At 41.0% G+C, this 25,699-nt stretch overlaps 7 non-coding genes across 7 annotated transcripts; all 7 read left to right on the top strand.

Annotated features, from left to right (window-relative positions):
* The first annotated feature begins 2,461 nt into the window (after positions 1 to 2,461).
* On the top strand, positions 2,462 to 2,676 carry LOC146858557 (small nucleolar RNA U3). The gene has a single exon (XR_014980242.1). It is a non-coding gene; the product is annotated as a small nucleolar RNA U3 (small nucleolar RNA).
* Positions 2,677 to 5,837: 3,161 nt separating this feature from the next.
* LOC146858558 (small nucleolar RNA U3) lies at positions 5,838 to 6,052 on the top strand. The gene has a single exon (XR_014980257.1). It is a non-coding gene; the product is annotated as a small nucleolar RNA U3 (small nucleolar RNA).
* A 3,149-nt stretch (positions 6,053 to 9,201) lies between these two features.
* On the top strand, positions 9,202 to 9,417 carry LOC146858559 (small nucleolar RNA U3). The gene has a single exon (XR_014980597.1). It is a non-coding gene; the product is annotated as a small nucleolar RNA U3 (small nucleolar RNA).
* A 3,161-nt stretch (positions 9,418 to 12,578) lies between these two features.
* On the top strand, positions 12,579 to 12,794 carry LOC146858560 (small nucleolar RNA U3). Its single transcript, XR_014980603.1, has one exon. It is a non-coding gene; the product is annotated as a small nucleolar RNA U3 (small nucleolar RNA).
* A 3,161-nt stretch (positions 12,795 to 15,955) lies between these two features.
* On the top strand, positions 15,956 to 16,171 carry LOC146858561 (small nucleolar RNA U3). Its single transcript, XR_014980604.1, has one exon. It is a non-coding gene; the product is annotated as a small nucleolar RNA U3 (small nucleolar RNA).
* Positions 16,172 to 19,332: 3,161 nt separating this feature from the next.
* LOC146858562 (small nucleolar RNA U3) lies at positions 19,333 to 19,548 on the top strand. The gene has a single exon (XR_014980661.1). It is a non-coding gene; the product is annotated as a small nucleolar RNA U3 (small nucleolar RNA).
* A 3,161-nt stretch (positions 19,549 to 22,709) lies between these two features.
* On the top strand, positions 22,710 to 22,925 carry LOC146858563 (small nucleolar RNA U3). Its single transcript, XR_014980536.1, has one exon. It is a non-coding gene; the product is annotated as a small nucleolar RNA U3 (small nucleolar RNA).
* The last annotated feature ends 2,774 nt before the right edge of the window (positions 22,926 to 25,699 follow it).

Here is a 25,699-nt window from a genome sequence, read left to right on the forward strand (position 1 = left end):
AATAATGGTCAGAACGAGCCACCTGCTCCAGCAAGTGCCATTTTTTTGGTTCTCCTGGTTCAAGTTAGAGTATTCTTACTTCATTGACGGGAATGTTGTGATATCAGTATAGACTTTCTGCCTCGGGTATCACATTGATTAAATGTTCTATCCCCTCGATATAGAAGCTCAGCTTTAACTTGAGTCTATAACTCAAACAGAGGGTATTTAATGACCATTGTAGCCCCCTGTAGCGTTGTCCTATGGTATTTTAGAACACTGGAAGATTGAGAGCCTCATGTAGAGAATCGGAATATCAGCTGGTTGTAAATAGTAAAATAAGCCCTGTGCCTTGAAAGTTCTATAGCTGTAATGGCTAGAACCCCAAATGCCACCATTTTGGATATCCACTATGCTGCGACACCTATGAAACAAGGTAGGTGGGCTGGCGCCAGGCCGTAAATTGTAGAAGTTTACAGTTTGGTGACAGGCCAGGTGAATACCCAGAGCCTTTGCCTCTTCTTGGCTTTGTAAGAGTCTGGGGCATCGCCCGACTGCTTTTCCAGCCATGGTCTGTTTTTACGTAAAAATTACAAAGTTGAGACCATATTGTGATAGCCTTTTAGCCTGCCCCAAGAGGCAATTTTCCTGGTCCCCTTTCTTGTGTTTGTCCAGTGCCTTCAACATTAGTCTATCATGCTGAATTAAACTTTAGTTAGCTGCATAGATTGCAGCGTCAGGTTTTAATTATCTATCACTGATCTGCTGAGAGCTTAGCCAGGTGGCAGAAAAAATGCTCTTGTGATATCTTCCTGTAACCCTTGGACAGCTTGGCACAGAGTTATAAAACTCTTTGTCTTGATATGTTATGTAGAATCAAGATTGAAATAGTATTTGTAAGTGGCCCAAAGGTGTTGCAGATAAGTTCTGATCTAAAAAGGAAGGGCACAGGCAGAGTTTAATTTTTGAAACAACAGTCTACTGTTGATGGCCGTTCCTTTCTTCATTTGAGGATATGCTGTAAAACGGAATTATATACTGAAAAGTTCAATTCCTGTTCTAATCAATATTAGATACAAAACGTTTCTGGCAAGTATTCACTTCCCAGTGTAAAAAGTCTTCTGTACACAAAACATAAACTATATTTTGGATACTTCTGTAGTGCTGAGACACCTAAAGGTCTTTTAGCTTTGAAAAGCTGCATGAATTCAAGCTGGGTGGTAGTACAAGTTGTTCATGTGAACGCTTTCTTAGATAGCCAGGCATTCAGGGCTCTTCTGAAAGTGATAGGTTCCGTTATCTCCCGTATGTGCTGCAAGAGGTTTTTCACTAAGTCTGGACCCCCGTCGAAGTTCATCGTCTGCTTAGAGTCTTACATGTGAACTGGGGAACAGTTAGGGGCATATCATCAAGCTGGTGATAAAAAATGATCGCCTAATTAGCAAGGTCACGCTAACGCGTGAAACCTTGCATTAGCGTCGGGATTCCTAACGCCCAGCTTTGCATCTCTGATGAGATGCAAAGTGGGCGTACCTGACCTGACATGACAGGAGAAATGTCGCTAAGCGACATTTCTCCTATCATCAAGGCCCACGCTATGAAGCATAGCGGCAGGAAAAGTAGCGATAACCCCTGTTATTGCTACTTTCCTTACGCCTGCTTCAGGACTGACTTAGCCATGGTATCCTATGTAAGGTGGATATCATGGCTAAGTTTGTGAGTCCCTATCAGCAAGCTAACGCCACACTTCGTGACATTATCGCTGGGTTTCCAGCGATTATCTCACGTTAGGCAGTTAGCGTTAGGATTTTTATCGTTTTTGAGATAAGCGTTGCTAATAGCACGTTATCTCAGCGATAATAATCCACGCTAGCCGGCGATAATTATCCTAGCGCTAAGTGCGCTTAGCGATAATTATCGCCGGTTGTTGCTGATATGCCCCTTAGTTTGTTTGGGGAAACTAATCAAAGATGTTGCGGTACATTTGATCTGTGGTGCAACTGTTCAAAATTTAAAGGTAGCTTGAATGCTACAACGTTTGTTTCCACGCTTGCAACCTTAGCAGGTCCCTTCTCGCTAGTGATCAGTGTCAGTCTTTTGGCTGTTTGACAGATGCTAATCTGGACCAACTATTCGGATTAAAAATCATCTGTATGATCTTGTGGAACCTGCAGTTTTTTGAAGAATTTTCCAACTCTCCCTGTGGTACAGCATTGGGTCAGGAACAGGCAGGCTGAATTTGATTGGTTGCTGATTTAAAATATGCAAATTTATAAAGCAGTGTCTCACCAGGATCTATTGAGTAGGCTTTAATGTAAATAAAGGCGTATGCGTGTGCATCTGTGGAATATTATCTTGTGGAGTAAAAAATATGTTTATATTTATATGTTTTTATTTCCGTTGATGATGCCGAACCTTGTCTTACTGTAAGTAGGAAGGGTTTCCACCCTTTCTGTCTGTGTGAGCTATAAAGAATTTTGTTAAGACTATACTTTCAGGGATCATTTTATAGTTTTTAACTGAGGAAATGTGTTTGAAAGTGTCTGGTTTTCGCTAACCACGAGGAAGAATTGTAGTTTTCTCTTTTGGGCGTGAAGTGAGTGAACAGTGTTGCATTCATGTAGCTGCTGTTTGCTATTGATGATCGTTCCTGTTCCTTTCAGGAGGATTGGAGAAAGAGAAAACAAACTGAGTGGTTAGCTTTTATTTTTGGGTGTAAGAAAGTCTATCAGTTTCTAATTTCTTGTTTAGTTTGTCATTTCTTTTTTGATTTCTTTGGTTTCTTGTAACTTAACTGTTGAGTATATGAATACTTATTAGAAGCTGTTGAGCTTTCTTGGACTTGTGGTTTTTGCAAGAGGTTCTCTTTGAAAGGCACCTCTCACCATCAGTTGATAATTTGGTATGTTATTTATAAAAAAAGCTTTGTTTTTCGAACATGGATAGTAAAGAGTACATTTTAAATGGACTGTGCGTATGAGCTATTTGTAGAGCCTAGACTTCTGCAAGGCAACTACTGCTACTCAAAAGATTTATCACTCTTTCGAATAGACTGTTTAAAGAAACCTGCTAATGCTAGTTAGGCCGTTTAGAGTAAGAGGAAGCGTAACACCCTGGCTTCTTACAACTTACAAGGCTGCGGTGGATCTTAGACTGCTAAGGATGAAAAACTACTCCTTTGGTATTTGTTAAAGTTTTCACAGGAATTCGTGCGGTGCAAAGCAGAAGTAAGGGACTGCGTCTGTTTACTTTTCATTATAAAAGCTTGCGTGCTCAGCACAAAATCTTGCAGCTCCCAACAAGCCCCTGTGCAACCCTTAGTACATCAAGGGCTTGATGCATTCGAACTTTGGAATTTTGCAAGATCCATTGGGGGACAGAGGAGTTGCAACGATCGAATAATGGTCAGAACGAGCCACCTGCTCCAGCAAGTGCCATTTTTTTGGTTCTCCTGGTTCAAGTTAGAGTATTCTTACTTCATTGACGGGAATGTTGTGATATCAGTATAGACTTTCTGCCTCGGGTATCACATTGATTAAATGTTCTATCCCCTCGATATAGAAGCTCAGCTTTAACTTGAGTCTATAACTCAAACAGAGGGTATTTAATGACCATTGTAGCCCCCTGTAGCGTTGTCCTATGGTATTTTAGAACACTGGAAGATTGAGAGCCTCATGTAGAGAATCGGAATATCAGCTGGTTGTAAATAGTAAAATAAGCCCTGTGCCTTGAAAGTTCTATAGCTGTAATGGCTAGAACCCCAAATGCCACCATTTTGGATATCCACTATGCTGCGACACCTATGAAACAAGGTAGGTGGGCTGGCGCCAGGCCGTAAATTGTAGAAGTTTACAGTTTGGTGACAGGCCAGGTGAATACCCAGAGCCTTTGCCTCTTCTTGGCTTTGTAAGAGTCTGGGGCATCGCCCGACTGCTTTTCCAGCCATGGTCTGTTTTTACGTAAAAATTACAAAGTTGAGACCATATTGTGATAGCCTTTTAGCCTGCCCCAAGAGGCAATTTTCCTGGTCCCCTTTCTTGTGTTTGTCCAGTGCCTTCAACTTTAGTCTATCATGCTGAATTAAACTTTAGTTAGCTGCATAGATTGCAGCGTCAGGTTTTAATTATCTATCACTGATCTGCTGAGAGCTTAGCCAGGTGGCAGAAAAAATGCTCTTGTGATATCTTCCTGTAACCCTTGGACAGCTTGGCACAGAGTTATAAAACTCTTTGTCTTGATATGTTATGTAGAATCAAGATTGAAATAGTATTTGTAAGTGGCCCAAAGGTGTTGCAGATAAGTTCTGATCTAAAAAGGAAGGGCACAGGCAGAGTTTAATTTTTGAAACAACAGTCTACTGTTGATGGCCGTTCCTTTCTTCATTTGAGGATATGCTGTAAAACGGAATTATATACTGAAAAGTTCAATTCCTGTTCTAATCAATATTAGATACAAAACGTTTCTGGCAAGTATTCACTTCCCAGTGTAAAAAGTCTTCTGTACACAAAACATAAACTATATTTTGGATACTTCTGTAGTGCTGAGACACCTAAAGGTCTTTTAGCTTTGAAAAGCTGCATGAATTCAAGCTGGGTGGTAGTACAAGTTGTTCATGTGAACGCTTTCTTAGATAGCCAGGCATTCAGGGCTCTTCTGAAAGTGATAGGTTCCGTTATCTCCCGTATGTGCTGCAAGAGGTTTTTCACTAAGTCTGGACCCCCGTCGAAGTTCATCGTCTGCTTAGAGTCTTACATGTGAACTGGGGAACAGTTAGGGGCATATCATCAAGCTGGTGATAAAAAATGATCGCCTAATTAGCAAGGTCACGCTAACGCGTGAAACCTTGCATTAGCGTCGGGATTCCTAACGCCCAGCTTTGCATCTCTGATGAGATGCAAAGTGGGCGTACCTGACCTGACATGACAGGAGAAATGTCGCTAAGCGACATTTCTCCTATCATCAAGGCCCACGCTATGAAGCATAGCGGCAGGAAAAGTAGCGATAACCCCTGTTATTGCTACTTTCCTTACGCCTGCTTCAGGACTGACTTAGCCATGGTATCCTATGTAAGGTGGATATCATGGCTAAGTTTGTGAGTCCCTATCAGCAAGCTAACGCCACACTTCGTGACATTATCGCTGGGTTTCCAGCGATTATCTCACGTTAGGCAGTTAGCGTTAGGATTTTTATCGTTTTTGAGATAAGCGTTGCTAATAGCACGTTATCTCAGCGATAATAATCCACGCTAGCCGGCGATAATTATCCTAGCGCTAAGTGCGCTTAGCGATAATTATCGCCGGTTGTTGCTGATATGCCCCTTAGTTTGTTTGGGGAAACTAATCAAAGATGTTGCGGTACATTTGATCTGTGGTGCAACTGTTCAAAATTTAAAGGTAGCTTGAATGCTACAACGTTTGTTTCCACGCTTGCAACCTTAGCAGGTCCCTTCTCGCTAGTGATCAGTGTCAGTCTTTTGGCTGTTTGACAGATGCTAATCTGGACCAACTATTCGGATTAAAAATCATCTGTATGATCTTGTGGAACCTGCAGTTTTTTGAAGAATTTTCCAACTCTCCCTGTGGTACAGCATTGGGTCAGGAACAGGCAGGCTGAATTTGATTGGTTGCTGATTTAAAATATGCAAATTTATAAAGCAGTGTCTCACCAGGATCTATTGAGTAGGCTTTAATGTAAATAAAGGCGTATGCGTGTGCATCTGTGGAATATTATCTTGTGGAGTAAAAAATATGTTTATATTTATATGTTTTTATTTCCGTTGATGATGCCGAACCTTGTCTTACTGTAAGTAGGAAGGGTTTCCACCCTTTCTGTCTGTGTGAGCTATAAAGAATTTTGTTAAGACTATACTTTCAGGGATCATTTTATAGTTTTTAACTGAGGAAATGTGTTTGAAAGTGTCTGGTTTTCGCTAACCACGAGGAAGAATTGTAGTTTTCTCTTTTGGGCGTGAAGTGAGTGAACAGTGTTGCATTCATGTAGCTGCTGTTTGCTATTGATGATCGTTCCTGTTCCTTTCAGGAGGATTGGAGAAAGAGAACACAAACTGAGTGGTTAGCTTTTATTTTTGGGTGTAAGAAAGTCTATCAGTTTCTAATTTCTTGTTTAGTTTGTCATTTCTTTGGTTTCTTGTAACTTAACTGTTGAGTATATGAATACTTATTAGAAGCTGTTGAGCTTTCTTGGACTTGTGGTTTTTGCAAGAGGTTCTCTTTGAAAGGCACCTCTCACCATCAGTTGATAATTTGGTATGTTATTTATAAAAAAAGCTTTGTTTTTCGAACATGGATAGTAAAGAGTACATTTTAAATGGACTGTGCGTATGAGCTATTTGTAGAGCCTAGACTTCTGCAAGGCAACTACTGCTACTCAAAAGATTTATCACTCTTTCGAATAGACTGTTTAAAGAAACCTGCTAATGCTAGTTAGGCCGTTTAGAGTAAGAGGAAGCGTAACACCCTGGCTTCTTACAACTTACAAGGCTGCGGTGGATCTTAGACTGCTTAGGATGAAAAACTACTCCTTTGGTATTTGTTAAAGTTTTCACAGGAATTCGTGCGGTGCAAAGCAGAAGTAAGGGACTGCGTCTGTTTACTTTTCATTATAAAAGCTTGCGTGCTCAGCACAAAATCTTGCAGCTCCCAACAAGCCCCTGTGCAACCCTTAGTACATCAAGGGCTTGATGCATTCGAACTTTGGAATTTTGCAAGATCCATTGGGGGACAGAGGAGTTGCAACGATCGAATAATGGTCAGAACGAGCCACCTGCTCCAGCAAGTGCCATTTTTTTGGTTCTCCTGGTTCAAGTTAGAGTATTCTTACTTCATTGACGGGAATGTTGTGATATCAGTATAGACTTTCTGCCTCGGGTATCACATTGATTAAATGTTCTATCCCCTCGATATAGAAGCTCAGCTTTAACTTGAGTCTATAACTCAAACAGAGGGTATTTAATGACCATTGTAGCCCCCTGTAGCGTTGTCCTATGGTATTTTAGAACACTGGAAGATTGAGAGCCTCATGTAGAGAATCGGAATATCAGCTGGTTGTAAATAGTAAAATAAGCCCTGTGCCTTGAAAGTTCTATAGCTGTAATGGCTAGAACCCCAAATGCCACCATTTTGGATATCCACTTTGCTGCGACACCTATGAAACGAGGTAGGTGGGCTGGCGCCAGGCCGTAAATTGTAGAAGTTTACAGTTTGGTGACAGGCCAGGTGAATACCCAGAGCCTTTGCCTCTTCTTGGCTTTGTAAGAGTCTGGGGCATCGCCCGACTGCTTTTCCAGCCATGGTCTGTTTTTACGTAAAAATTACAAAGTTGAGACCATATTGTGATAGCCTTTTAGCCTGCCCCAAGAGGCGATTTTCCTGGTCCCCTTTCTTGTGTTTGTCCAGTGCCTTCAACTTTAGTCTATCATGCTGAATTAAACTTTAGTTAGCTGCATAGATTGCAGCGTCAGGTTTTAATTATCTATCACTGATCTGCTGAGAGCTTAGCCAGGTGGCAGAAAAAATGCTCTTGTGATATCTTCCTGTAACCCTTGGACAGCTTGGAATAGAGTTATAAAACTCTTTGTCTTGATATGTTATGTAGAATCAAGATTGAAATAGTATTTGTAAGTGGCCCAAAGGTGTTGCAGATAAGTTCTGATCTAAAAAGGAAGGGCACAGGCAGAGTTTAATTTTTGAAACAACTGTCTACTGTTGATGGCCGTTCCTTTCTTCATTTGAGGATATGCTGTAAAACGGAATTATATACTGAAAAGTTCAATTCCTGTTCTAATGAACATTAGATACAAAACGTTTCTGGCAAGTATTCACTTCCCAGTGTAAAAAGTCTTCTGTACACAAAACATAAACTATATTTTGGATACTTCTGTAGTGCTGAGACACCTAAAGGTCTTTTAGCTTTGAAAAGCTGCATGAATTCAAGCTGTGTGGTAGTACAAGTTGTTCATGTGAACGCTTTCTTAGATAGCCAGGCATTCAGGGCTCTTCTGAAAGTGATAGGTTCCGTTATCTCCCGTATGTGCTGCAAGAGGTTTTTCACTAAGTCTGGACCCCCGTCGAAGTTCATCGTCTGCTTAGAGTCTTACATGTGAACTGGGGAACAGTTAGGGGCATATCATCAAGCTGGTGATAAAAAATGATCGCCTAATTAGCAAGGTCACGCTAACGCGTGAAACCTTGCATTAGCGTCGGGATTCCTAACGCCCAGCTTTGCATCTCTAATGAGATGCAAAGTGGGCGTACCTGACCTGACATGACAGGAGAAATGTCGCTAAGCGACATTTCTCCTATCATCAAGGCCCACGCTATGAAGCATAGCGGCAGGAAAAGTAGCGATAACCCCTGTTATTGCTACTTTCCTTACGCCTGCTTCAGGACTGACTTAGCCATGGTATCCTATGTAAGGTGGATATCATGGCTAAGTTTGTGAGTCCCTATCAGCAAGCTAACGCCACACTTCGTGACATTATCGCTGGGTTTCCAGCGATAATCTCACGTTAGGCAGTTAGCGTTAGGATTTTTATCGTTTTTGAGATAAGCGTTGCTAATAGCACGTTATCTCAGCGATAATAATCCACGCTAGCCGGCGATAATTATCCTAGCGCTAAGTGCGCTTAGCGATAATTATCGCCGGTTGTTGCTGATATGCCCCTTAGTTTGTTTGGGGAAACTAATCAAAGATGTTGCCGTACATTTGATCTGTGGTGCAACTGTTCAAAATTTAAAGGTAGCTTGAATGCTACAACGTTTGTTTCCACGCTTGCAACCTTAGCAGGTCCCTTCTCGCTAGTGATCAGTGTCACTCTTTTGGCTGTTTGACAGATGCTAATCTGGACCAACTATTTGGATTAAAAATCATCTGTATGATCTTGTGGAACCTGCAGTTTTTTGAAGAATTTTCCAACTCTCCCTGTGGTACAGCATTGGGTCAGGAACAGGCAGGCTGAATTTGATTGGTTGCTGATTTAAAATATGTAAATTTATAAAGCAGTGTCTCACCAGGATCTATTGAGTAGGCTTTAATGTAAATAAAGGCGTATGCGTGTGCATCTGTGGAATATTATCTTGTGGAGTAAAAAATATGTTTATATTTATATGTTTTTATTTCCGTTGATGATGCCGAACCTTGTCTTACTGTAAGTAGGAAGGGTTTCCACCCTTTCTGTCTGTGTGAGCTATAAAGAATTTTGTTAAGACTATACTTTCAGGGATCATTTCTATAGTTTTTAACTGAGGAAATGTGTTTGAAAGTGTCTGGTCTTCACTAACCACGAGGAAGAATTGTAGTTTTCTCTTTTGGGCGTGAAGTGAGTGAACAGTGTTGCATTCATGTAGCTGCTGTTTGCTATTGATGATCGTTCCTGTTCCTTTCGGGAGGATTGGAGAAAGAGAACACAAACTGAGTGGTTAGCTTTTATTTTTGGGTGTAAGAAAGTCTATCAGTTTCTAATTTCTTGTTTAGTTTGTCATTTCTTTTTTGATTTCTTTGGTTTCTTGTAACTTAACTGTTGAGTATATGAATACTTATTAGAAGCTGTTGAGCTTTCTTGGACTTGTGGTTTTTGCAAGAGGTTCTCTTTGAAAGGCACCTCTCACCATCAGTTGATAATTTGGTATGTTATTTATAAAAAAAGCTTTGTTTTTCGAACATGGATAGTAAAGAGTACATTTTAAATGGACTGTGCGTATGAGCTATTTGTAGAGCCTAGACTTCTGCAAGGCAACTACTGCTACTCAAAAGATTTATCACTCTTTCGAATAGACTGTTTAAAGAAACCTGCTAATGCTAGTTAGGCCGTTTAGAGTAAGAGGAAGCGTAACACCCTGGCTTCTTACAACTTACAAGGCTGCGGTGGATCTTAGACTGCTTAGGATGAAAAACTACTCCTTTGGTATTTGTTAAAGTTTTCACAGGAATTCGTGCGGTGCAAAGCAGAAGTAAGGGACTGCGTCTGTTTACTTTTCATTATAAAAGCTTGCGTGCTCAGCACAAAATCTTGCAGCTCCCAACAAGCCCCTGTGCAACCCTTAGTACATCAAGGGCTTGATGCATTCGAACTTTGGAATTTTGCAAGATCCATTGGGGGACAGAGGAGTTGCAACGATCGAATAATGGTCAGAACGAGCCACCTGCTCCAGCAAGTGCCATTTTTTTGGTTCTCCTGGTTCAAGTTAGAGTATTCTTACTTCATTGACGGGAATGTTGTGATATCAGTATAGACTTTCTGCCTCGGGTATCACATTGATTAAATGTTCTATCCCCTCGATATAGAAGCTCAGCTTTAACTTGAGTCTATAACTCAAACAGAGGGTATTTAATGACCATTGTAGCCCCCTGTAGCGTTGTCCTATGGTATTTTAGAACACTGGAAGATTGAGAGCCTCATGTAGAGAATCGGAATATCAGCTGGTTGTAAATAGTAAAATAAGCCCTGTGCCTTGAAAGTTCTATAGCTGTAATGGCTAGAACCCCAAATGCCACCATTTTGGATATCCACTTTGCTGCGACACCTATGAAACGAGGTAGGTGGGCTGGCGCCAGGCCGTAAATTGTAGAAGTTTACAGTTTGGTGACAGGCCAGGTGAATACCCAGAGCCTTTGCCTCTTCTTGGCTTTGTAAGAGTCTGGGGCATCGCCCGACTGCTTTTCCAGCCATGGTCTGTTTTTACGTAAAAATTACAAAGTTGAGACCATATTGTGATAGCCTTTTAGCCTGCCCCAAGAGGCGATTTTCCTGGTCCCCTTTCTTGTGTTTGTCCAGTGCCTTCAACTTTAGTCTATCATGCTGAATTAAACTTTAGTTAGCTGCATAGATTGCAGCGTCAGGTTTTAATTATCTATCACTGATCTGCTGAGAGCTTAGCCAGGTGGCAGAAAAAATGCTCTTGTGATATCTTCCTGTAACCCTTGGACAGCTTGGAATAGAGTTATAAAACTCTTTGTCTTGATATGTTATGTAGAATCAAGATTGAAATAGTATTTGTAAGTGGCCCAAAGGTGTTGCAGATAAGTTCTGATCTAAAAAGGAAGGGCACAGGCAGAGTTTAATTTTTGAAACAACTGTCTACTGTTGATGGCCGTTCCTTTCTTCATTTGAGGATATGCTGTAAAACGGAATTATATACTGAAAAGTTCAATTCCTGTTCTAATGAACATTAGATACAAAACGTTTCTGGCAAGTATTCACTTCCCAGTGTAAAAAGTCTTCTGTACACAAAACATAAACTATATTTTGGATACTTCTGTAGTGCTGAAACACCTAAAGGTCTTTTAGCTTTGAAAAGCTGCATGAATTCAAGCTGGGTGGTAGTACAAGTTGTTCATGTGAACGCTTTCTTAGATAGCCAGGCATTCAGGGCTCTTCTGAAAGTGATAGGTTCCGTTATCTCCCGTATGTGCTGCAAGAGGTTTTTCACTAAGTCTGGACCCCCGTCGAAGTTCATCGTCTGCTTAGAGTCTTACATGTGAACTGGGGAACAGTTAGGGGCATATCATCAAGCTGGTGATAAAAAATGATCGCCTAATTAGCAAGGTCACGCTAACGCGTGAAACCTTGCATTAGCGTCGGGATTCCTAACGCCCAGCTTTGCATCTCTAATGAGATGCAAAGTGGGCGTACCTGACCTGACATGACAGGAGAAATGTCGCTAAGCGACATTTCTCCTATCATCAAGGCCCACGCTATGAAGCATAGCGGCAGGAAAAGTAGCGATAACCCCTGTTATTGCTACTTTCCTTACGCCTGCTTCAGGACTGACTTAGCCATGGTATCCTATGTAAGGTGGATATCATGGCTAAGTCTGTGAGTCCCTATCAGCAAGCTAACGCCACACTTCGTGACATTATCGCTGGGTTTCCAGCGATAATCTCACGTTAGGCAGTTAGCGTTAGGATTTTTATCGTTTTTGAGATAAGCGTTGCTAATAGCACGTTATCTCAGCGATAATAATCCACGCTAGCCGGCGATAATTATCCTAGCGCTAAGTGCGCTTAGCGATAATTATCGCCGGTTGTTGCTGATATGCCCCTTAGTTTGTTTGGGGAAACTAATCAAAGATGTTGCCGTACATTTGATCTGTGGTGCAACTGTTCAAAATTTAAAGGTAGCTTGAATGCTACAACGTTTGTTTCCACGCTTGCAACCTTAGCAGGTCCCTTCTCGCTAGTGATCAGTGTCACTCTTTTGGCTGTTTGACAGATGCTAATCTGGACCAACTATTTGGATTAAAAATCATCTGTATGATCTTGTGGAACCTGCAGTTTTTTGAAGAATTTTCCAACTCTCCCTGTGGTACAGCATTGGGTCAGGAAAAGGCAGGCTGAATTTGATTGGTTGCTGATTTAAAATATGTAAATTTATAAAGCAGTGTCTCACCAGGATCTATTGAGTAGGCTTTAATGTAAATAAAGGCGTATGCGTGTGCATCTGTGGAATATTATCTTGTGGAGTAAAAAATATGTTTATATTTATATGTTTTTATTTCCGTTGATGATGCCGAACCTTGTCTTACTGTAAGTAGGAAGGGTTTCCACCCTTTCTGTCTGTGTGAGCTATAAAGAATTTTGTTAAGACTATACTTTCAGGGATCATTTCTATAGTTTTTAACTGAGGAAATGTGTTTGAAAGTGTCTGGTCTTCGCTAACCACGAGGAAGAATTGTAGTTTTCTCTTTTGGGCGTGAAGTGAGTGAACAGTGTTGCATTCATGTAGCTGCTGTTTGCTATTGATGATCGTTCCTGTTCCTTTCGGGAGGATTGGAGAAAGAGAACACAAACTGAGTGGTTAGCTTTTATTTTTGGGTGTAAGAAAGTCTATCAGTTTCTAATTTCTTGTTTAGTTTGTCATTTCTTTTTTGATTTCTTTGGTTTCTTGTAACTTAACTGTTGAGTATATGAATACTTATTAGAAGCTGTTGAGCTTTCTTGGACTTGTGTTTTTTGCAAGAGGTTCTCTTTGAAAGGCACCTCTCACCATCAGTTGATAATTTGGTATGTTATTTATAAAAAAAGCTTTGTTTTTCGAACATGGATAGTAAAGAGTACATTTTAAATGGACTGTGCGTATGAGCTATTTGTAGAGCCTAGACTTCTGCAAGGCAACTACTGCTACTCAAAAGATTTATCACTCTTTCGAATAGACTGTTTAAAGAAACCTGCTAATGCTAGTTAGGCCGTTTAGAGTAAGAGGAAGCGTAACACCCTGGCTTCTTACAACTTACAAGGCTGCGGTGGATCTTAGACTGCTAAGGATGAAAAACTACTCCTTTGGTATTTGTTAAAGTTTTCACAGGAATTCGTGCGGTGCAAAGCAGAAGTAAGGGACTGCGTCTGTTTACTTTTCATTATAAAAGCTTGCGTGCTCAGCACAAAATCTTGCAGCTCCCAACAAGCCCCTGTGCAACCCTTAGTACATCAAGGGCTTGATGCATTCGAACTTTGGAATTTTGCAAGATCCATTGGGGGACAGAGGAGTTGCAACGATCGAATAATGGTCAGAACGAGCCACCTGCTCCAGCAAGTGCCATTTTTTTGGTTCTCCTGGTTCAAGTTAGAGTATTCTTACTTCATTGACGGGAATGTTGTGATATCAGTATAGACTTTCTGCCTCGGGTATCACATTGATTAAATGTTCTATCCCCTCGATATAGAAGCTCAGCTTTAACTTGAGTCTATAACTCAAACAGAGGGTATTTAATGACCATTGTAGCCCCCTGTAGCGTTGTCCTATGGTATTTTAGAACACTGGAAGATTGAGAGCCTCATGTAGAGAATCGGAATATCAGCTGGTTGTAAATAGTAAAATAAGCCCTGTGCCTTGAAAGTTCTATAGCTGTAATGGCTAGAACCCCAAATGCCACCATTTTGGATATCCACTATGCTGCGACACCTATGAAACAAGGTAGGTGGGCTGGCGCCAGGCCGTAAATTGTAGAAGTTTACAGTTTGGTGACAGGCCAGGTGAATACCCAGAGCCTTTGCCTCTTCTTGGCTTTGTAAGAGTCTGGGGCATCGCCCGACTGCTTTTCCAGCCATGGTCTGTTTTTACGTAAAAATTACAAAGTTGAGACCATATTGTGATAGCCTTTTAGCCTGCCCCAAGAGGCGATTTTCCTGGTCCCCTTTCTTGTGTTTGTCCAGTGCCTTCAACTTTAGTCTATCATGCTGAATTAAACTTTAGTTAGCTGCATAGATTGCAGCGTCAGGTTTTAATTATCTATCACTGATCTGCTGAGAGCTTAGCCAGGTGGCAGAAAAAATGCTCTTGTGATATCTTCCTGTAACCCTTGGACAGCTTGGAATAGAGTTATAAAACTCTTTGTCTTGATATGTTATGTAGAATCAAGATTGAAATAGTATTTGTAAGTGGCCCAAAGGTGTTGCAGATAAGTTCTGATCTAAAAAGGAAGGGCACAGGCAGAGTTTAATTTTTGAAACAACTGTCTACTGTTGATGGCCGTTCCTTTCTTCATTTGAGGATATGCTGTAAAACGGAATTATATACTGAAAAGTTCAATTCCTGTTCTAATCAATATTAGATACAAAACGTTTCTGGCAAGTATTCACTTCCCAGTGTAAAAAGTCTTCTGTACACAAAACATAAACTATATTTTGGATACTTCTGTAGTGTTGAGACACCTAAAGGTCTTTTAGCTTTGAAAAGCTGCATGAATTCAAGCTGGGTGGTAGTACAAGTTGTTCATGTGAACGCTTTCTTAGATAGCCAGGCATTCAGGGCTCTTCTGAAAGTGATAGGTTCCGTTATCTCCCGTATGTGCTGCAAGAGGTTTTTCACTAAGTCTGGACCCCCGTCGAAGTTCATCGTCTGCTTAGAGTCTTACATGTGAACTGGGGAACAGTTAGGGGCATATCATCAAGCTGGTGATAAAAAATGATCGCCTAATTAGCAAGGTCACGCTAACGCGTGAAACCTTGCATTAGCGTCGGGATTCCTAACGCCCAGCTTTGCATCTCTAATGAGATGCAAAGTGGGCGTACCTGACCTGACATGACAGGAGAAATGTCGCTAAGCAACATTTCTCCTATCATCAAGGCCCACGCTATGAAGCATAGCGGCAGGAAAAGTAGCGATAACCCCTGTTATTGCTACTTTCCTTACGCCTGCTTCAGGACTGACTTAGCCATGGTATCCTATGTAAGGTGGATATCATGGCTAAGTTTGTGAGTCCCTATCAGCAAGCTAACGCCACACTTCGTGACATTATCGCTGGGTTTCCAGCGATAATCTCACGTTAGGCAGTTAGCGTTAGGATTTTTATCGTTTTTGAGATAAGCGTTGCTAATAGCACGTTATCTCAGCGATAATAATCCACGCTAGCCGGCGATAATTATCCTAGCGCTAAGTGCGCTTAGCGATAATTATCGCCGGTTGTTGCTGATATGCCCCTTAGTTTGTTTGGGGAAACTAATCAAAGATGTTGCCGTACATTTGATCTGTGGTGCAACTGTTCAAAATTTAAAGGTAGCTTGAATGCTACAACGTTTGTTTCCACGCTTGCAACCTTAGCAGGTCCCTTCTCGCTAGTGATCAGTGTCACTCTTTTGGCTGTTTGACAGATGCTAATCTGGACCAACTATTTGGATTAAAAATCATCTGTATGATCTTGTGGAACCTGCAGTTTTTTGAAGAATTTTCCAACTCTCCCTGTGGTACAGCATTGGGTCAGGAACAGGCAGGCTGAATTTGATTGGTTGCTGATTTAAAATATGCAAATTTATAAAGCAGTGTCTCACCAGGATCTATTGAGTAGGCTTTAATGTAAATAAAGGCGTATGCGTGTGCATCTGTGGAATATTATCTTGTGGAGTAAAAAATATGTTTATATTTATATGTTTTTATTTCCGTTGATGATGCCGAACCTTGTCTTACTGTAAGTAGGAAGGGTTTCCACCCTTTCTGTCTGTGTGAGCTATAAAGAATTTTGTTAAGACTATACTTTCAGGGATCATTTCTATAGTTTTTAACTGAGGAAATGTGTTTGAAAGTGTCTGGTCTTCGCTAACCACGAGGAAGAATTGTAGTTTTCTCTTTTGGGCGTGAAGTGAGTGAACAGTGTTGCATTCATGTAGCTGCTGTTTGCTATTGATGATCGTTCCTGTTCCTTTCGGGAGGATTGGAGAAAGAGAACACAAACTGAGTGGTTAGCTTTTATTTTTGGGTGTAAGAAAGTCTATCAGTTTCTAATTTCTTGTTTAGTTTGTCATTTCTTTTTTGATTTCTTTGGTTTCTTGTAACTTAACTGTTGAGTATATGAATACTTATTAGAAGCTGTTGAGCTTTCTTGGACTTGTGTTTTTTGCAAGAGGTTCTCTTTGAAAGGCACCTCTCACCATCAGTTGATAATTTGGTATGTTATTTATAAAAAAAGCTTTGTTTTTCGAACATGGATAGTAAAGAGTACATTTTAAATGGACTGTGCGTATGAGCTATTTGTAGAGCCTAGACTTCTGCAAGGCAACTACTGCTACTCAAAAGATTTATCACTCTTTCGAATAGACTGTTTAAAGAAACCTGCTAATGCTAGTTAGGCCGTTTAGAGTAAGAGGAAGCGTAACACCCTGGCTTCTTACAACTTACAAGGCTGCGGTGGATCTTAGACTGCTAAGGATGAAAAACTACTCCTTTGGTATTTGTTAAAGTTTTCACAGGAATTCGTGCGGTGCAAAGCAGAAGTAAGGGACTGCGTCTGTTTACTTTTCATTATAAAAGCTTGCGTGCTCAGCACAAAATCTTGCAGCTCCCAACAAGCCCCTGTGCAACCCTTAGTACATCAAGGGCTTGATGCATTCGAACTTTGGAATTTTGCAAGATCCATTGGGGGACAGAGGAGTTGCAACGATCGAATAATGGTCAGAACGAGCCACCTGCTCCAGCAAGTGCCATTTTTTTGGTTCTCCTGGTTCAAGTTAGAGTATTCTTACTTCATTGACGGGAATGTTGTGATATCAGTATAGACTTTCTGCCTCGGGTATCACATTGATTAAATGTTCTATCCCCTCGATATAGAAGCTCAGCTTTAACTTGAGTCTATAACTCAAACAGAGGGTATTTAATGACCATTGTAGCCCCCTGTAGCGTTGTCCTATGGTATTTTAGAACACTGGAAGATTGAGAGCCTCATGTAGAGAATCGGAATATCAGCTGGTTGTAAATAGTAAAATAAGCCCTGTGCCTTGAAAGTTCTATAGCTGTAATGGCTAGAACCCCAAATGCCACCATTTTGGATATCCACTATGCTGCGACACCTATGAAACAAGGTAGGTGGGCTGGCGCCAGGCCGTAAATTGTAGAAGTTTACAGTTTGGTGACAGGCCAGGTGAATACCCAGAGCCTTTGCCTCTTCTTGGCTTTGTAAGAGTCTGGGGCATCGCCCGACTGCTTTTCCAGCCATGGTCTGTTTTTACGTAAAAATTACAAAGTTGAGACCATATTGTGATAGCCTTTTAGCCTGCCCCAAGAGGCGATTTTCCTGGTCCCCTTTCTTGTGTTTGTCCAGTGCCTTCAACTTTAGTCTATCATGCTGAATTAAACTTTAGTTAGCTGCATAGATTGCAGCGTCAGGTTTTAATTATCTATCACTGATCTGCTGAGAGCTTAGCCAGGTGGCAGAAAAAATGCTCTTGTGATATCTTCCTGTAACCCTTGGACAGCTTGGAATAGAGTTATAAAACTCTTTGTCTTGATATGTTATGTAGAATCAAGATTGAAATAGTATTTGTAAGTGGCCCAAAGGTGTTGCAGATAAGTTCTGATCTAAAAAGGAAGGGCACAGGCAGAGTTTAATTTTTGAAACAACTGTCTACTGTTGATGGCCGTTCCTTTCTTCATTTGAGGATATGCTGTAAAACGGAATTATATACTGAAAAGTTCAATTCCTGTTCTAATCAATATTAGATACAAAACGTTTCTGGCAAGTATTCACTTCCCAGTGTAAAAAGTCTTCTGTACACAAAACATAAACTATATTTTGGATACTTCTGTAGTGTTGAGACACCTAAAGGTCTTTTAGCTTTGAAAAGCTGCATGAATTCAAGCTGGGTGGTAGTACAAGTTGTTCATGTGAACGCTTTCTTAGATAGCCAGGCATTCAGGGCTCTTCTGAAAGTGATAGGTTCCGTTATCTCCCGTATGTGCTGCAAGAGGTTTTTCACTAAGTCTGGACCCCCGTCGAAGTTCATCGTCTGCTTAGAGTCTTACATGTGAACTGGGGAACAGTTAGGGGCATATCATCAAGCTGGTGATAAAAAATGATCGCCTAATTAGCAAGGTCACGCTAACGCGTGAAACCTTGCATTAGCGTCGGGATTCCTAACGCCCAGCTTTGCATCTCTAATGAGATGCAAAGTGGGCGTACCTGACCTGACATGACAGGAGAAATGTCGCTAAGCGACATTTCTCCTATCATCAAGGCCCACGCTATGAAGCATAGCGGCAGGAAAAGTAGCGATAACCCCTGTTATTGCTACTTTCCTTACGCCTGCTTCAGGACTGACTTAGCCATGGTATCCTATGTAAGGTGGATATCATGGCTAAGTTTGTGAGTCCCTATCAGCAAGCTAACGCCACACTTCGTGACATTATCGCTGGGTTTCCAGCGATAATCTCACGTTAGGCAGTTAGCGTTAGGATTTTTATCGTTTTTGAGATAAGCGTTGCTAATAGCACGTTATCTCAGCGATAATAATCCACGCTAGCCGGCGATAATTATCCTAGCGCTAAGTGCGCTTAGCGATAATTATCGCCGGTTGTTGCTGATATGCCCCTTAGTTTGTTTGGGGAAACTAATCAAAGATGTTGCCGTACATTTGATCTGTGGTGCAACTGTTCAAAATTTAAAGGTAGCTTGAATGCTACAACGTTTGTTTCCACGCTTGCAACCTTAGCAGGTCCCTTCTCGCTAGTGATCAGTGTCACTCTTTTGGCTGTTTGACAGATGCTAATCTGGACCAACTATTTGGATTAAAAATCATCTGTATGATCTTGTGGAACCTGCAGTTTTTTTAAGAATTTTCCAACTCTGCCTGTGGTACAGCATTGGGTCAGGAACAGGCAGGCTGAATTTGATTGGTTGCTGATTTAAAATATGCAAATTTATAAAGCAGTGTCTCACCAGGATCTATTGAGTAGGCTTTAATGTAAATAAAGGCGTATGTGTGTGCATCTGTGGAATATTATCTTGTGGAGTAAAAAATATGTTTATATTTATATGTTTTTATTTCCGTTGATGATGCCGAACCTTGTCTTACTGTAAGTAGGAAGGGTTTCCACCCTTTCTGTCTGTGTGAGCTATAAAGAATTTTGTTAAGACTATACTTTCAGGGATCATTTCTATAGTTTTTAACTGAGGAAATGTGTTTGAAAGTGTCTGGTCTTCGCTAACCACGAGGAAGAATTGTAGTTTTCTCTTTTGGGCGTGAAGTGAGTGAACAGTGTTGCATTCATGTAGCTGCTGTTTGCTATTGATGATCGTTCCTGTTTCTTTCAGGAGGATTGGAGGAAGAGAACACAAACTGAGTGGTTAGCTTTTATTTTTGGGTGTAAGAAAGTCTATCAGTTTCTAATTTCTTTTTTAGTTTGTCATTTCTTTTTTGATTTCTTTGGTTTCTTGTAACTTAACTGTTGAGTATATGAATACTTATTAGAAGCTGTTGAGCTTTCTTGGACTTGTGTTTTTTGCAAGAGGTTCTCTTTGAAAGGCACCTCTCACCATCAGTTGATAATTTGGTATGTTATTTATAAAAAAAGCTTTGTTTTTCGAACATGGATAGTAAAGAGTACATTTTAAATGGACTGTGCGTATGAGCTATTTGTAGAGCCTAGACTTCTGCAAGGCAACTACTGCTACTCAAAAGATTTATCACTCTTTCGAATAGACTGTTTAAAGAAACCTGCTAATGCTAGTTAGGCCGTTTAGAGTAAGAGGAAGCGTAACACCCTGGCTTCTTACAACTTACAAGGCTGCGGTGGATCTTAGACTGCTAAGGATGAAAAACTACTCCTTTGGTATTTGTTAAAGTGTTCACAGGAATTCGTGCGGTGCAAAGCAGAAGTAAGGGACTGCGTCTGTTTACTTTTCATTATAAAAGCTTGCGTGCTCAGCACAAAATCTTGCAGCTCCCAACAAGCCCCTGTGCAACCCTTAGTACATCAAGGGCTTGATGCATTCGAACTTTGGAATTTTGCAAGATCCATTGGGGGACAGAGGAGTTGCAACGATCGAATAATGGTCAGAACGAGCCACCTGCTCCAGCAAGTGCCATTTTTTTGGTTCTCCTGGTTCAAGTTAGAGTATTCTTACTTCATTGACGGGAATGTTGTGATATCAGTATAGACTTTCTGCCTCGGGTATCACATTGATTAAATGTTCTATCCCCTCGATATAGAAGCTCAGCTTTAACTTGAGTCTATAACTCAAACAGAGGGTATTTAATGACCATTGTAGCCCCCTGTAGCGTTGTCCTATGGTATTTTAGAACACTGGAAGATTGAGAGCCTCATGTAGAGAATCGGAATATCAGCTGGTTGTAAATAGTAAAATAAGCCCTGTGCCTTGAAAGTTCTATAGCTGTAATGGCTAGAACCCCAAATGCCACCATTTTGGATATCCACTATGCTGCGACACCTATGAAACAAGGTAGGTGGGCTGGCGCCAGGCCGTAAATTGTAGAAGTTTACAGTTTGGTGACAGGCCAGGTGAATACCCAGAGCCTTTGCCTCTTCTTGGCTTTGTAAGAGTCTGGGGCATCGCCCGACTGCTTTTCCAGCCATGGTCTGTTTTTACGTAAAAATTACAAAGTTGAGACCATATTGTGATAGCCTTTTAGCCTGCCCCAAGAGGCGATTTTCCTGGTCCCCTTTCTTGTGTTTGTCCAGTGCCTTCAACTTTAGTCTATCATGCTGAATTAAACTTTAGTTAGCTGCATAGATTGCAGCGTCAGGTTTTAATTATCTATCACTGATCTGCTGAGAGCTTAGCCAGGTGGCAGAAAAAATGCTCTTGTGATATCTTCCTGTAACCCTTGGACAGCTTGGCACAGAGTTATAAAACTCTTTGTCTTGATATGTTATGTAGAATCAAGATTGAAATAGTATTTGTAAGTGGCCCAAAGGTGTTGCAGATAAGTTCTGATCTAAAAAGGAAGGGCACAGGCAGAGTTTAATTTTTGAAACAACTGTCTACTGTTGATGGCCGTTCCTTTCTTCATTTGAGGATATGCTGTAAAACGGAATTATATACTGAAAAGTTCAATTCCTGTTCTAATCAATATTAGATACAAAACGTTTCTGGCAAGTATTCACTTCCCAGTGTAAAAAGTCTTCTGTACACAAAACATAAACTATATTTTGGATACTTCTGTAGTGCTGAGACACCTAAAGGTCTTTTAGCTTTGAAAAGCTGCATGAATTCAAGCTGGGTGGTAGTACAAGTTGTTCATGTGAACGCTTTCTTAGATAGCCAGGCATTCAGGGCTCTTCTGAAAGTGATAGGTTCCGTTATCTCCCGTATGTGCTGCAAGAGGTTTTTCACTAAGTCTGGACCCCCGTCGAAGTTCATCGTCTGCTTAGAGTCTTACATGTGAACTGGGGAACAGTTAGGGGCATATCATCAAGCTGGTGATAAAAAATGATCGCCTAATTAGCAAGGTCACGCTAACGCGTGAAACCTTGCATTAGCGTCGGGATTCCTAACGCCCAGCTTTGCATCTCTAATGAGATGCAAAGTGGGCGTACCTGACCTGACATGACAGGAGAAATGTCGCTAAGCGACATTTCTCCTATCATCAAGGCCCACGCTATGAAGCATAGCGGCAGGAAAAGTAGCGATAACCCCTGTTATTGCTACTTTCCTTACGCCTGCTTCAGGACTGACTTAGCCATGGTATCCTATGTAAGGTGGATATCATGGCTAAGTTTGTGAGTCCCTATCAGCAAGCTAAAGCCACACTTCGTGACATTATCGCTGGGTTTCCAGCGATAATCTCACGTTAGGCAGTTAGCGTTAGGATTTTTATCGTTTTTGAGATAAGCGTTGCTAATAGCACGTTATCTCAGCGATAATAATCCACGCTAGCCGGCGATAATTATCCTAGCGCTAAGTGCGCTTAGCGATAATTATCGCCGGTTGTTGCTGATATGCCCCTTAGTTTGTTTGGGGAAACTAATCAAAGATGTTGCCGTACATTTGATCTGTGGTGCAACTGTTCAAAATTTAAAGGTAGCTTGAATGCTACAACGTTTGTTTCCACGCTTGCAACCTTAGCAGGTCCCTTCTCGCTAGTGACCAGTGTCACTCTTTTGGCTGTTTGACAGATGCTAATCTGGACCAACTATTCGGATTAAAAATCATCTGTATGATCTTGTGGAACCTGCAGTTTTTTGAAGAATTTTCCAACTCTCCCTGTGGTACAGCATTGGGTCAGGAACAGGCAGGCTGAATTTGATTGGTTGCTGATTTAAAATATGCAAATTTATAAAGCAGTGTCTCACCAGGATCTATTGAGTAGGCTTTAATGTAAATAAAGGCGTATGCGTGTGCATCTGTGGAATATTATCTTGTGGAGTAAAAAATATGTTTATATTTATATGTTTTTATTTCCGTTGATGATGGCGAACCTTGTCTTACTGTAAGTAGGAAGGGTTTCCTCCCTTTCTGTCTGTGTGAGCTATAAAGAATTTTGTTAAGTCTATACTTTCAGGGATCATTTCTATAGTTTTTAACTGAGGAAATGTGTTTGAAAGTGTCTGGTCTTCGCTAACCACGAGGAAGAATTGTAGTTTTCTCTTTTGGGCGTGAAGTGAGTGAACAGTATTGCATTCATGTAGCTGCTGTTTGCTATTGATGATCGTTCCTGTTCCTTTCAGGAGGATTGGAGAAAGAGAAAACAAACTGAGTGGTTAGTTTTTATTTTTGGGTGTAAGAAAGTCTATCAGTTTCTAATTTCTTGTTTAGTTTGTCATTTCTTTTTTGATTTCTTTGGTTTCTTGTAACTTAACTGTTGAGTATATGAATACTTATTAGAAGCTGTTGAGCTTTCTTGGACTTGTGGTTTTTGCAAGAGGTTCTCTTTGAAAGGCACCTCTCACCATCAGTTGATAATTTGGTATGTTATTTATAAAAAAAGCTTTGTTTTTCGAACATGGATAGTAAAGAGTACATTTTAAATGGACTGTGCGTATGAGCTATTTGTAGAGCCTAGACTTCTGCAAGGCAACTACTGCTACTCAAAAGATTTATCACTCTTTCGAATAGACTGTTTAAAGAAACCTGCTAATGCTAGTTAGGCCGTTTAGAGTAAGAGGAAGCGTAACACCCTGGCTTCTTACAACTTACAAGGCTGCGGTGGATCTTAGACTGCTAAGGATGAAAAACTACTCCTTTGGTATTTGTTAAAGTTTTCACAGGAATTCGTGCGGTGCAAAGCAGAAGTAAGGGACTGCGTCTGTTTACTTTTCATTATAAAAGCTTGCGTGCTCAGCACAAAATCTTGCAGCTCCCAACAAGCCCCTGTGCAACCCTTAGTACATCAAGGGCTTGATGCATTCGAACTTTGGAATTTTGCAAGATCCATTGGGGGACAGAGGAGTTGCAACGATCGAATAATGGTCAGAACGAGCCACCTGCTCCAGCAAGTGCCATTTTTTTGGTTCTCCTGGTTCAAGTTAGAGTATTCTTACTTCATTGACGGGAATGTTGTGATATCAGTATAGACTTTCTGCCTCGGGTATCACATTGATTAAATGTTCTATCCCCTCGATATAGAAGCTCAGCTTTAACTTGAGTCTATAACTCAAACAGAGGGTATTTAATGACCATTGTAGCCCCCTGTAGCGTTGTCCTATGGTATTTTAGAACACTGGAAGATTGAGAGCCTCATGTAGAGAATCGGAATATCAGCTGGTTGTAAATAGTAAAATAAGCCCTGTGCCTTGAAAGTTCTATAGCTGTAATGGCTAGAACCCCAAATGCCACCATTTTGGATATCCACTATGCTGCGACACCTATGAAACGAGGTAGGTGGGCTGGCGCCAGGCCGTAAATTGTAGAAGTTTACAGTTTGGTGACAGGCCAGGTGAATACCCAGAGCCTTTGCCTCTTCTTGGCTTTGTAAGAGTCTGGGGCATCGCCCGACTGCTTTTCCAGCCATGGTCTGTTTTTACGTAAAAATTACAAAGTTGAGACCATATTGTGATAGCCTTTTAGCCTGCCCCAAGAGGCGATTTTCCTGGTCCCCTTTCTTGTGTTTGTCCAGTGCCTTCAACTTTAGTCTATCATGCTGAATTAAACTTTAGTTAGCTGCATAGATTGCAGCGTCAGGTTTTAATTATCTATCACTGATCTGCTGAGAGCTTAGCCAGGTGGCAGAAAAAATGCTCTTGTGATATCTTCCTGTAACCCTTGGACAGCTTGGCACAGAGTTATAAAACTCTTTGTCTTGATATGTTATGTAGAATCAAGATTGAAATAGTATTTGTAAGTGGCCCAAAGGTGTTGCAGATAAGTTCTGATCTAAAAAGGAAGGGCACAGGCAGAGTTTAATTTTTGAAACAACTGTCTACTGTTGATGGCCGTTCCTTTCTTCATTTGAGGATATGCTGTAAAACGGAATTATATACTGAAAAGTTCAATTCCTGTTCTAATCAATATTAGATACAAAACGTTTCTGGCAAGTATTCACTTCCCAGTGTAAAAAGTCTTCTGTACACAAAACATAAACTATATTTTGGATACTTCTGTAGTGCTGAGACACCTAAAGGTCTTTTAGCTTTGAAAAGCTGCATGAATTCAAGCTGGGTGGTAGTACAAGTTGTTCATGTGAACGCTTTCTTAGATAGCCAGGCATTCAGGGCTCTTCTGAAAGTGATAGGTTCCGTTATCTCCCGTATGTGCTGCAAGAGGTTTTTCACTAAGTCTGGACCCCCGTCGAAGTTCATCGTCTGCTTAGAGTCTTACATTTGAACTGGGGAACAGTTAGGGGCATATCATCAAGCTGGTGATAAAAAATGATCGCCTAATTAGCAAGGTCACGCTAACGCGTGAAACGTTGCATTAGCGTCGGGATTCCTAACGCCCAGCTTTGCATCTCTAATGAGATGCAAAGTGGGCGTACCTGACCTGACATGACAGGAGAAATGTCGCTAAGCGACATTTCTCCTATCATCAAGGCCCACGCTATGAAGCATAGCGGCAGGAAAAGTAGCGATAACCCCTGTTATTGCTACTTTCCTTACGCCTGCTTCAGGACTGACTTAGCCATGGTATCCTATGTAAGGTGGATATCATGGCTAAGTTTGTGAGTCCCTATCAGCAAGCTAACGCCACACTTCGTGACATTATCGCTGGGTTTCCAGCGATAATCTCACGTTAGGCAGTTAGCGTTAGGATTTTTATCGTTTTTGAGATAAGCGTTGCTAATAGCACGTTATCTCAGCGATAATAATCCACGCTAGCCGACGATAATTATCCTAGCGCTAAGTGCGCTTAGCGATAATTATCGCCGGTTGTTGCTGATATGCCCCTTAGTTTGTTTGGGGAAACTAATCAAAGATGTTGCCGTACATTTGATCTGTGGTGCAACTGTTCAAAATTTAAAGGTAGCTTGAATGCTACAACGTTTGTTTCCACGCTTGCAACCTTAGCAGGTCCCTTCTCGCTAGTGATCAGTGTCACTC

This window comes from Triturus cristatus, chromosome 3_2 (genome assembly GCF_964204655.1).
Source record: "Triturus cristatus chromosome 3_2, aTriCri1.1, whole genome shotgun sequence".
Classification (NCBI taxonomy): Eukaryota; Metazoa; Chordata; class Amphibia; order Caudata; family Salamandridae; genus Triturus; species Triturus cristatus.